We start from the raw sequence: 12,448 nt of genomic DNA on the forward strand, positions 1-12,448 counted from the left end.
GGAGGCCCCCGGCTGTTCCCATTTGGGGGTTCCGGCCGGGCGCAGTGTTGCTGATCTTCGCGTCGTTTGTTTTCAGGCAGGGAGAGGTGGGCTTGAGTTTCTTATTTCCTGTGTGAGTGCGCGTGCTGTATACGAGAGTGGCACTAACTGCCTTGCATTGGATCTTGTTCTCCAGGAAAGGAATAGGGAGAGGTACCCACCGTCCCAGCCTGTTGCCTAGGCGTTCTCCCCTTTTTCTTGAGGCTAGAGAGTGTTAGAGATCACACGTCTTCGAGGGAGTAATTTCAAAATGTGGGTCTCGATTTGGAAGCAGTGGCACCCAAGGGCACCGTTCAGGAGAGACATCATTCGCTGTCAGAGCTTTATGCCATATGTTTCAGACGAGGGAGTGTTGACATACGCAGTGTTTCTTCTGATATTTCAGTTTGTAATTAACATGATCAATCGAGGATTTCGTGTGTGCCAGGAGCTGCGGTACATTCAGACAGGGACTTAACAGCAGAGATGTTTCTCTTAAATCACAGAAACCAGAAGTTGAGTGTGGAGCAATGGAAGGACACAGTTGGGAACTCTGGTATATAGGAACTGCCTTCACTTTAAGAATGTCACGTTCTTGGAGCAGTACTTATTTGTCAATTGGCCTCCGTCCCAGGACAGATTTTGATTTTTTTTTTTTTTCCTTGCACCACTGTGACGCAGCGCCGGTGAAGTTGGAGCCCAGGAGATCAATTTGTTTTCTTTGTCAGATTTGATTCCCACCTTCACAATCCTTTAGAAAATGGACTTTGTTCTAGTATCTTTTTTGGCCAACGCTTTGTGGAGTCATGGAAAACAAAAGTTTTTGCCTCTTTAGCTTGTCCAAGTCCCACACTGAGTTTTCCTAGAGGAGTAAAATGTAGGCCACATCAGAGCCCAAGCACAATAACACTGCTTTTAATTTGGCCCACTGTTAAGATTGCTGATTCTGTATCTTGCTCCTCTCTCCTCATCAGGTTAGAACAATTTCATTCTTTCTTCGTTCAGCACATGATAGAGCACCCACTGCCTGCTAGCCATTGATGGCAAGGGTCATTTCTTCCCTTGAAGGTGATGACGGTCTTATTTGGAAGTTGGTCCATACCAGTTCCATTAGCTATCTGGAGTATTTTGAACACAGTGCTGTGGGGACTTACAAGAGGTTTGCTAGGGAAGGCCCCATCTAGGCACCTCTTCAAATTGCTGTGGAATTTTGCCTGGTCCATTCTAGGCAAAGAGAGCAACATGTAGGGTGTTTGCTTTATGAGATCCACATGTGGTCTCTGGCTGAGGAACCAATGTTTGGGGCTAGAGTGGTAGTCATGGGTTAGTGTATTACTCCTTTCAGAGGACTTAGCACTATGTCTTGATTACAGTAGGCTCGCAAATACTTGTTGAACTGACTTGAACAGAACCATGGAGGATCTTATCTGCCAGATTAAGAATGGTGCACTGATCCACTTGGTGATACGCAGCTGCTAATTTTAAGTAGGAGAATGTGAGGATAACATTTGTATTCCAGAAAGCTGTCTGCAGCAGTCTGGAGGATGGTGGGGGTCCAGAGGGGAGACCGTGTGGGTACTGTTAACACTAGAGGAGTTAAGCGCTCAGGGCTTCTCAATTCACAGTGTCTGGCTTTGAATCTGGTTCTGTCACTCACTATGTAACAACCCGCTGCTTTGGCTTTTTCATTTCGCAGGGTTTGGGGGATAGAAGGTGAAAAAACATGTATATTACTTAAAATAGTGCTTGGCACATAGGATTTGGTAGATTCTAGTTATTCTAGTTGCTTTTTTGCATGAAGGCAATGGAGGTAGAACTAACATCATATCAAGGAGGTATGTTTGGTTGGATTAGGTAACTGACTAGATATGATTAATAAGAGAGAGGACTCCTAGGTTTTTTGACTTGAGTCATTGGAGCATACTGGTTAAGCTGGCTGTGGAGTCAGCACAAGAGTTCAAGTCCATTGCTTACCCGTAGAATTACCATCCTGAGCTATGATTTCCTAACGTTTAGGAAATGATCATAGCACCTGCCTAGTAGGGTTTGAGGATCAAATGAAATTACGCATGTAATGCCCTTGGCAGAGTACCTACCATGTTACAAGTACTCAAATATTAGTTGCTCCTTTAGTGATGATGACATGAATGAGCTTGTGGAATGTTGGAAGATACGAGAAGGAGCAGTTACAAGCAACTGATGGTAGAAATGGGGAAGAGAAGAGAATTTGTTTTAGGGCCAATCCGGTGAAGTGCTAATGAAGGGTTGAGACGTCTCTGATGAAGAGGTTGGGTAGATGTCCTGGATAGGAGCTAGGAAAGAATGGAAAAGAGTTGACATAAATTCATTGTGGGTGTGATTAGTTTTTTGGAAGATTTGGGGGAAAGGGAGGCAGAGGAGAGATTTATAATATAGCAGTGCCAGGAGTATGGATACAAGTATTAGGTGTCTTATCCTATTTAAAAAAAATTTTTTTTAATGTTTATTCAGTTCGTGTGTGTGCGTGTGTCAGAGAGAGAGAGAGAGAGAGAGAGAGAGAGAGAGAGAGAAGTGGGGAGGGGCAGAGAGAGGGGGAGACAATCCGAAGCAGACGCCAGGCTCTGAACTGTCAGCACAGAGCCCACCCAGTGCAGGCTCAGTCACTAAACTGGAGATCTTGACCTGAGGTGAAGTCAGATGTTTAATCAAATGAGCCACCCAGGCGCCCCTGGCATCTCTATTCTTAAAATGCATTTTGGCCACAGTCTGGGGGGGAACTCTAGGCTCATATAATGTGGTTGGCTCTGTGCCCTTCTCTTCTCTTTCTGTCCTTTCTAATACTTCACCCACAAACCAAATTAAAATTTTTTTTATTCAGTGTCTGTTAACTTTTGTTTGTTTATGGAGCTAAAGTTCATTCAAGGCCCACCTTCCTAAATCAAAATCCAACAAGGTTTCTAGAAGTATCAAATAGGTTAATAGGTTATTAATAGGTTCCACTCAGGAAACAGTGTTGATTGAAAAAAATATGTATGTGTGCATACATATAATTCGACTTGCAAAATGTGTGTATACATATATGTGTTTACATATGTGTGTGTGTGCGTATATATATGTGTGTGTGTGTATATATATATATATGTATATATATATATATATATAGCATGTTGAATTATGGTCCTATTAGACTTGGCTAGGCCTAAAAGGACCCTGTTACAGGGCCTGGGAAATTTACAAAGAAAATTCCTTTTAGTTTTCCTCTCCTATGTCTCTTTTCCTCAAAAAATGCAAAACAGCAGGAAAATCTGTGATGGTGTAAGTTTTTTCACTGGGTGGAGTTCAGAGAAATGGCTATTTTGTGTGTCTAATGAAAATTAGTGAGGGAAATTTTTAAAAAGCAAGTGCTTATAAGACATATCATAACAATTGTCATTGAGTTAGTATGCTTTTAAAGAGTCAGGTACTGTAGGTTCTGTTCTTTAAAAATATTCTTTAAAATGCTTCCGATGAGCAAGGATTGTCTGTTTTGCTTATTGAACAGTTCGTGCATGGATGAATAAAATGGATCCGTTGGCTCTGAAATGTCTTGACTCACAGATTTCTCTGAATCTTTGAAGGAAGAAGGAAAACGAAAGAGTTGAGCCGGCAAGGAACCTTAAAGCTCCTCTTGTACTCATAGGACCATGTAGCAACTATAACAGAATGTATGGCTCTTCTGATTGCGTGATTTTAGTACCTACTGCAGTATGATTTACATGATTCCCTCCTTCTTCACATTTTACTTTGATAGTGAAGTATGGTAGGGAGGCACAGACTTCTGTAGGGTTATTGCTTGGTTCAGAGTTGGACCGACAATGGCTGTGTCATAACTTTGTCCTCTCTGGGCTATTAGCGAAACTCCAGAAGTCTTGAGAAAAGCTGAAAAGATAGAAGTCTTGTGGGCAGAGAGGGTTTATGCATAGCTTACATCTTTCCAGCCTCAAGATTTAGGACTATCACTTCTGACAAACAGAATCCCTCAGCAGACAAGTTGTGTGTGTGTGGGGGGGGGAATTATATTTCTTTTCAAAAGTGGACTGGGTAGGAGAAATGAGAAATAGAAAAAAAAATGCTGAAGATAGGCACTAGGCAAGTAAAATGATACACAATACACGTATATACAAGTATATATGTAGTATATATGTGCTTTTTTATATATATAAAATACTATAAACAATCATGTGTCCACTTAAAAAGCATACCATCTCCCATTTGTAAAACAAATGAGGGGGCGCCTGGGTGGCTCAGTGGGTTAAGCATCTGACTTCGGCTCAGGTTATGATCTCACAGTGCGTGGGTTCGAGCCCTGCATCAGGCTCTGTGCTGAACTCTTGCTCAGAGCCTGGAACCTGTTTCAGATTCTGTGTCTCCCTCTCTCTCTGCCTCTCTCTTGCTTGCACTCTGTCTCTTTCTCTCAAAAATAAATAAACTTTAAAATAAATAAATAAATAACCCAATGAGGTTTTCGTTTTTCCTCTTAGAGTTCTTTTAAAATAACAAATTGCCCTTAAGTTTGTAATAGGAACCATTGTAAAAAAAAATGTGCATATCCAAGTTAGGAGGACCTATATCTCATGTAAAATAAAATTCCTACAATACAGTGGCTACAATAAAGCTTCTAAAGGCTCTGTTGGCTATTACTTTGTTTTATAGATAAGAATCAGTCTGGAAAATATTTATACCCTTTCCGCCACCCTCCTACACCTCCCAATCTAAAAAATTTAGTTTGGCTCCCAATCTAAAAAATTAGTGGGTCATCAGAATTCTTAATACTGTTCAGTCAGACTACATAAATAATTATTGAACAGATGAATTGGAGGCCCTTCATTTTTATCTCTACGATTGTGACCATTGCCACCTTCCTTCCATATAATTTTAACGTTTGAACTTTGACTTCCATGTAAGCACACTTGCTGTGATCAGCACTGGGCTGTATGGACCTCAAAAGATCGTCTCTGCCCTTGTCCACCTGAAAATCCTAAAAGACTTTCAGTCGAGGAGTTAATCATTCCAAGCACAGGTGACTGGTACCTTTGACTTCTAGTACCTAGCTCAACACCAGTGACCTTCACTTCTACTGTATTTTAACATTATTCCAAAATTTCCACATGAGAAATCTTAAATGTGTATATCCTGTTCTCTGACCACAGCCTCTATCACACCTTCCAGCTTCCTGACACCCACACTTCTACAGCAGTGCCCTTCCTCCTGACGGACTGCTTGCCAGTCTCTTCATTCCGCCCCACCTCCCTGTTCCCTGGTGTATTAACAGCTGGTGGCCTGGAGGTCGCCTTCCCTCTCCCACGTGGAATCCATTGTTAAGCACCCACAATATGCTTTCAGTGCGGCCTTTCCCTCTCTCGAACTTGTTTTCGTGCTGTGCTTGCCAGATAATGTCCCTGTTCCATTAACTCTGCCTTCCCTCCCTGAGTTGCTTTGGTAACACCCCTGAAAGGCCAGGCTCGCCATGTAGGTGATTGTCTCTCAAGCAACCCGTCCCTGCCATTCCCCCAATCAGGTATGTTTATTTAGCACCTACTGAGTGCTCCAACACTGAGCTCAGAATGCTGGGGTTTCCTCATCGCTCACCTTCCAGAGGAGATGGACATTCGTCAAGTCATGGCACTCACTATAGTAACAACGTATGGTAAGGGCTTTGGAGCAATAGCGTAGGGCTATGCTGTCCAGTACTGTAGTCACTAGCCCGTGCGGCTAGTCTGACCTGAGATGTGCTGTGTGAACCACACACCAGATTCTGCAGATTTAGAGTCAGCATGAGGTAAAGGAGCTCAATAGTTTTTATACTGCTTACATGTTGTGATAAGGTGGTAATATTCTGGGTATACTGGGTTCAATAGTATAGTAAATATGGAAGTAAGAGTTATTCATTAATAATCTAGTGAATAATTCGAAAGAAACAGTCAAAGGCAGACAGCTCTTGGAATGCGGACGGGAAGATGGATGAGAGAGCTAGGAGAGCGAGGCCTGGGATGAGGCCAGGAAGGGAGGCAGCGCCACATCACGAAGGCCCAAAGTGAGGACTCTGTTCTCCATCACTCGTGGGTTGTTCCAGAACTTCATTATTGACAAACCCTTCTGTTCAAGGCCCACTTCTACAGTCTTCAAGTAGTCTGGCCACGCCATAATGATCTGGTTTGATTTCTCAGACCCCTGTCCCTCCCCTTCCCAGCTTATATACACGAAGTCTCCGATCTGGGGAAGGCTAGCTTTTCCACAGGTGCCCTTGATCCTATCCTTTAGAGTCTCTCTCAGGAGAGGCTTTGGTCACTTAACTCCCATCTGTGTGTAATCTCTTTCCCCCTGCTGGCTTTTCCATAGCAGCTTAAATATGCCCCACTCTTAAACCTTTAAAACAGCGCGCCACTGATGTCCCCTCGTTATTCTTCATACAGAATGACAAAATATGGTTTTTAGTTTGACATTATATTTTATGTAAAATGATATTTAAAAAAAATGTATTAACATGTAGTCAGTGAAAAGATCTTTGCCCTTTTTTTCATATTAAGTATTTGGAATCTGGTTATATTTTACACTTAGAGGTTAGATATGCTATGGCTTATCTCAAGGCAGACACTAAATTTTCTGAGGTTAAGGTAAAAGGAATCTTATCAAAATAATGTAACAAAAGTATTTTATATTGCTTCAGTTTTGATTGTGATAAGAAAATATATAACATAAGATTTACCGTCTTAGCCATTTTTAAGTGTACAGTTTAGTAGTGTTAAGGATATTCATACGGTTGTACCAACAAATGTCTAGAACTTTTTCATCTTGCAAAACTAAAACTATACCCATGAACAAGAGCACTCGTTTCCTCCTTCCCTTACCCCCTGGTTTCTATGCACTTGGTTACTTTAGATACTGGGTAGAAGGTGAATCATACTGTATTTATCTCTGGGCAACTGGTTTATTTCTCTTAGTGTAATAATCTGAAGGTTCATCTGTTTTGGCATGTGATTTCTTTCTTTTTTAAGGCTTGATAATATTCCATTGAATGAATACACCACATTTTGTGCATTCATCTGTTGGTGGATATTTGGCTTACCTCTACCTCTTGGCTGTTAGGAATAGAGCTGCAATGAACATGGATGTGCAAATATCTTTCTGACACCCTGCTTTCAATTCTTTTGGAACCTGATTCTTTAAATACCAGAAGTGAGATTGCTGGATCATAAGGTCATTCTATTTTTAATTTCTTTAGAGCTCCTATGCTGATTTCCATAGAGGCTGCACCATTTTCCAATCTCACCAATAATATGTAAAGGTTCGTTTCTCCACTTCCTCAACAACACTTGTTATTCTGTTTGTTTTGTTTTTATTACAGGCATCCTACCACGTATGAAATGATAACTCATTGTGGTTTTGATTCGCCTTTCTCTGATAATTAGTGATGTTGACCATCTTCTCATTATGCTTGTTAGCCATTTGTAGAGCATCAAGTCCTTGGCCCATTTTTTAATTGATTTTTGTTGGTTTGTAGAAGTTGTTTATATATTCTGGGTGTTAATCACTTATCAGATATATTATTTGCAAATATTTCCCCTGTTCCTCAGGTTGCTTTTTCACTTTATTAATTGTGTCCTTTAATGTGACAAATGTGATTTTATTTGTTGTTGCTTTTGTTGACTATAATTTTGGTGTTATATTCAAGAAATCCTTGCCAAATCCAGTGTCCTAAAGCTTTCCTCCTGTTTTCTTCCAGGAGTTTTATAATCTCAGGTCTTTAATCCACTTGAATCAATATTTGGCAAGGTATAAGATAAGGGTCCAAGCAAAATATTTTGAACATATTTCTGAGACTTTGCTTATGGAAACAAGAGGAAAAGATCTGAAATATATGGACTAGCTTTAATTTGGGGGATTGATGACAGTAATTAGGCTAGGAGATGGTTCTGAAATGGTAGTGTAATATTGAGACACTGATATGGAAACAATCAGTAGTCTAGGACTAGCTATAGTAAAAAGTAAAATGGTTGGGAAGAAGCCAGGTGTCAGAATGCATTGCACCCTATGTCTCTTTATTACAAATGTGTAATGCATGTGGTCAGCAGTTATTGAACGTACCTTGTAAGGCCATTCGGTCAGAGCCATTTAGTAAGATTTTCAAAGGATCCAGAACAATTTGATCTTATACAAAATGTTTATTAATATTATTAATTTTTCTAATTTAGGCTTTGTGCTTTCATTATAGATAAGATAAATTAATTGAGACTTCAATAGACTAGTTTCAGAGTTTGTTAAAAATTAAAAATAATTTTTTCTGGCCTTTTCTTTTTCCAGATATTGAGTACATTTGTCAACACATTTGAATAATGTTTTACACCTTTGAGAGGTATAAAATAACATTAAGAAAGCTTTCAGGATTTATTTTGTGAGTCTGGATGTTTTTTAATCCTATGGTAGCTTTTTTCAGAAAGGACTAAAAAATAGATTCATTGAATCTATTTTGTATGATACAAAGGGATGATAAAATCTACTAAATATCAAAGTTAACTTTCAACTAATATATATTGTGTTAAATTTTTTTTATTGTAAAGGGTTTATGTGATATGAAGGTGTTCAGTATGATTTTAGTCTTTCTAAGTGTGACCGTGTGACTCAATTTCCTTTCTTTATATTTGGGTTTGCCAGAGGCAATAAATCAAACTTGATGCTGGAGAAAGCAATTAGATTATTAGATTAGATTATTAATTAGTTCTTAAAATGTTCATTCATAGTAATCAGTCTTTATGTTTCCGTAAAAAATTACTCTTTTGGTTACTTGAACCTTTTGAAAAGAAAATCATCTGTTAATAAAAAAGAAATTACTCTTAAAATATACTAGGGTTTATGAAAGGATATCTTTCTGGAAAATAAAGCTTACTGTTTTTAAAAATAATATTTCTAGGGGTGCCTGGGTGGTTCAGTAGGTTAAATGTCCAACTCTTGGTTTTGATTCAGGTCATGATCTTACGGTTTGTGAGCTTGAGCCCCACAACAGGCTCTGCACTGGCGCTCTGGAGCCTGCTTGGGATTCCGTCTTGCGTGTGCGCTCGCTCTTGCTCTCTCAAAATAAATAAATGAACTTCAAAAAAATAAAAATTTAAATTTTAAAACATTTAAAAAACTCAAATTCATTTTTTAAATGATGATATTTCTGTTTTAAGGAATATTTTTCTTAATATGATAACTCCTAGGAAGCAAACAGTACATCTCTTTGATTTGCCTTGTTGCATACATTAGAACATGGGGGCATAAGGGTGCATGTGGTTTTCTGTTTTCTTCTAACCCCTGTATTTTTCCATAATTACAGAAATGTCAAGTATAGAAGATTTAGGAATTCCTAAACTAGGCGAAGAAAATAGAAAATGGCTAATAATGCCACCAGTTACAATTCTTTTAAAATCATTTATTCAGGGGTGCCTGAGTGGCTCAGTCAGTTAAGTGTCTGAGTTCAGCTCAGGTCATGATCTCACAGCTGGTTGAGTTCAAGCCCAGCATAGGGCTCTGTGCTGACAGCTCAGAGCATGGAGCCTGCTTCAGATTCTGTCTCCTTCCCTCTGTTGCTCCCCACTTGCTCTTTCTCTAAAATAAACATTAAAAATTTTAATAAAATAAAATCATTTAAATATTTGAATATCTACTCTGTTACTTGTGTACCATTCTAGATATTTGGGATATGAAAGTAAATTATAAAAGTTCTTGCTCTGAGAAATTAAGACTAGTCAGATTATAGTTTATTACAGTTATATTTTGATACAAATATATTTAAATAGTAAAACTTAAGTATAGAGTCTTGTGGTAAGGCAATAGTTAGTAATTATTAGTATTATACATTATAGGTAAAGAATAGTCTCAAGTGAAAAAATAACGTAAGCATTTTTGTGATTGTGCAGGTCCTGAGACAGTTAAGTAATGATTGTGTATTTCCCCCACCCTCACTGGATATTTATTGAATGCCTGTTATGTGCCAGACAGTGTTCCAGATGGTGACAATATAGCAGTGAGCAAGACAAGTGGGATTCGTGTTCTTAAGGAGTTTACATGCTGTGGGGGCAGGAGGAGAGATTAAACAATAAGCAGGTAGGCAGATGAATGAAGAGGATCATGACAAATGGCAGGAAGAAGATAAGATGATGCGGTCAGCTCTCAGTGATCCGTTACACAGGGCACTAAAATCTGCAGCTGGTCCTCATATTTCCTCTCCGCCATTAATTTGTCTTCTTCAACCAGGAAAACTTTTCACTGATACTCCCAAAGAGAAACAGAACCGTGGCATCTCTGCTTCTTGCCTTTTGCCTTGTCCTTTCCTGGACATCTCTCACTCAGTGAAATTGCTAACTGGCAAAGTAGGAAGGAATTTAGAGGCGAAGCAAGACATCTGGAAAATTGTTTCTCAGATAACAGCTCTTGATGAAGCTGAGTTTGTAGGATTTGTACCTGTCAGTATCTCAGAGCGCTTACCATTCGTATGTTCTGAATTAACAAAAACAAACCCTACCCGTTATTAGGAGGGAACAAGGGCAAATGATTTTTATCAATCCTCATGGAATTTGCAGTCTTATCATAAAGTTTCTCCTTTCTCTTCAAAAAAAAAAAAACCTATCATCTGGGTCACCTTATAAAGAACTTTTGACTTATAAAATAGTGATTAAGTATCTTTACAATTGATGTGTAAGACTTGTGTGTCCTGCTTTCTTTGGTACATAAGAATTTGGAGTGTGACTCATGATTCATCAGTTGACGTTGTGGTGCATTTTTAGAAACAAAGAATGCAACAGCAGATTTCCCTTAAGCAGCAGTAGTGGAAGAAAGAAAACAAGAAAACACAAATGTTTTGGAGTGTTATGGTTGAATGTTAAGTTGATTCTTATAAATCAATTACAACACTGGACATTTCAGTGAGTTTGAATAGAATAGGTATAAACTATATATGTGCTTGCAATAAAAAATCTTTTCTATTTTTATTATGTGGTAACTGCATTTCTCACATTTTTATGGTATGAACTCACTTTGCAGATAAATACAATGCTTAATATTTAGGTTTGGGTTTTCCTGATTTATTTTTGAAACACGGAGATGAGGCAATGAAGAAAAAGCATCTTGGCCACAATATTTCATTTTTAGTACACCATAAAATTATCATTTTTGATAACGATGTTTCATTTGCTTACTTTGCTTTTTAATTTAATCATGCATATAAGAAGCAGACTCAGCTGCATTCTACTTCTCCTTTATTTCCTTTCATACATGCTCTTGCCATCAGGTATTTCCATACACATGAAAGCCAATCTGCACGGAAGAGTCTTGTTGGCTCAGTTGGAAGAGCATGTGACTCTTGATCTGGGGTTGTGAGTTCGAGCTCCACATTGGTTGTAGAGACTACTTAAAAATAAATGAATAAATAATGTTTAAAAAAAGTCAATCTGAGCAAATAGATATTTCGAGAAAAACAAGCTTTACTCCTACTCCTGTGTCCCAGCCACTTAGTTCCTTCCGAGTTGACTACTGTTATCCTTCTAGACCTATTCTGCGCATAGAAACTCATGTATATAACTATATGGACAGATATTTTTAAACACATACTGTTCTGTACCTTGATTTAAATTAGCTCGAAATTTGTTTTAATTTGCTCTTCTTTTTGACATTCCTTTTTTACTGTGTTTGCTGATCACACCTGAAATTGTAAAGTCTTAAAAAAGTCTTTACCTATTAAAGAAGAGGTATTACCATGCACGGGTTTTCTCAGTTGGTTACCAAAAATAAAAAAGAATTAGTAGGTCTTTTTTTAAAGTATCAATCATGACCCTGTTGTTGATTCTTTTTTTAATTAAAAATTTTTTAATTTATTTTTGAGAGACAGAGACAGAGGATCAGGGGAGGGTCAGAGACAGAGGGAGATAGAGAATCTGAAGACAGGCTCCAGGCTCTGAGCTGTCAGCACAGAGCCTGACGCAGGGCTTGAACCCACAAACCATGAGATCATGACCTGAGCCAAAGTTGGATGCTCAACCAACTGAGCCACTCAAACACCCCATGTTTATTCTTTTTTAAAGGGATAGCTGGACATAATAAAAATTTAGTCATCTTGATGATAACTTAGGGGAAAATGGAATATTCACTGGCTTCCTTTGATCTAGCAAATATAGTGCAACCATGGAAAAATGTCTATTGAGCTCACTTTATATTTTGCTGAAAAGCTTGGTTATTAGGGAATACAGTAAAACCTTGGTTTGTGAGCATAATTCGTTCCAGAAACATTCTTGTAATCTAAAGCACTTGTATGTCAAAATGAATTTCCTCATAAGAAATAATGGAAACTCAGATGACTCATTTCACAACCCACACATATTCATATAAAAATGATTACAATACTGTAATATAAAATACAAAATGATAAAATAGAAAACAT

At 38.4% G+C, this 12,448-nt stretch overlaps 1 protein-coding gene across 1 annotated transcript in view; it reads left to right on the forward strand.

Moving 5' to 3' along the window:
- LNX2 (ligand of numb-protein X 2) overlaps positions 1–12,448 on the forward strand; it is a 73,853-nt gene that overhangs the window by 307 nt on the left and 61,098 nt on the right. The gene's annotated exons all lie outside the window — the stretch shown is intronic.

The sequence above is a fragment of the Suricata suricatta genome, chromosome 4, assembly GCF_006229205.1.
Source record: "Suricata suricatta isolate VVHF042 chromosome 4, meerkat_22Aug2017_6uvM2_HiC, whole genome shotgun sequence".
NCBI classification, from domain to species: domain Eukaryota; kingdom Metazoa; phylum Chordata; class Mammalia; order Carnivora; family Herpestidae; genus Suricata; species Suricata suricatta.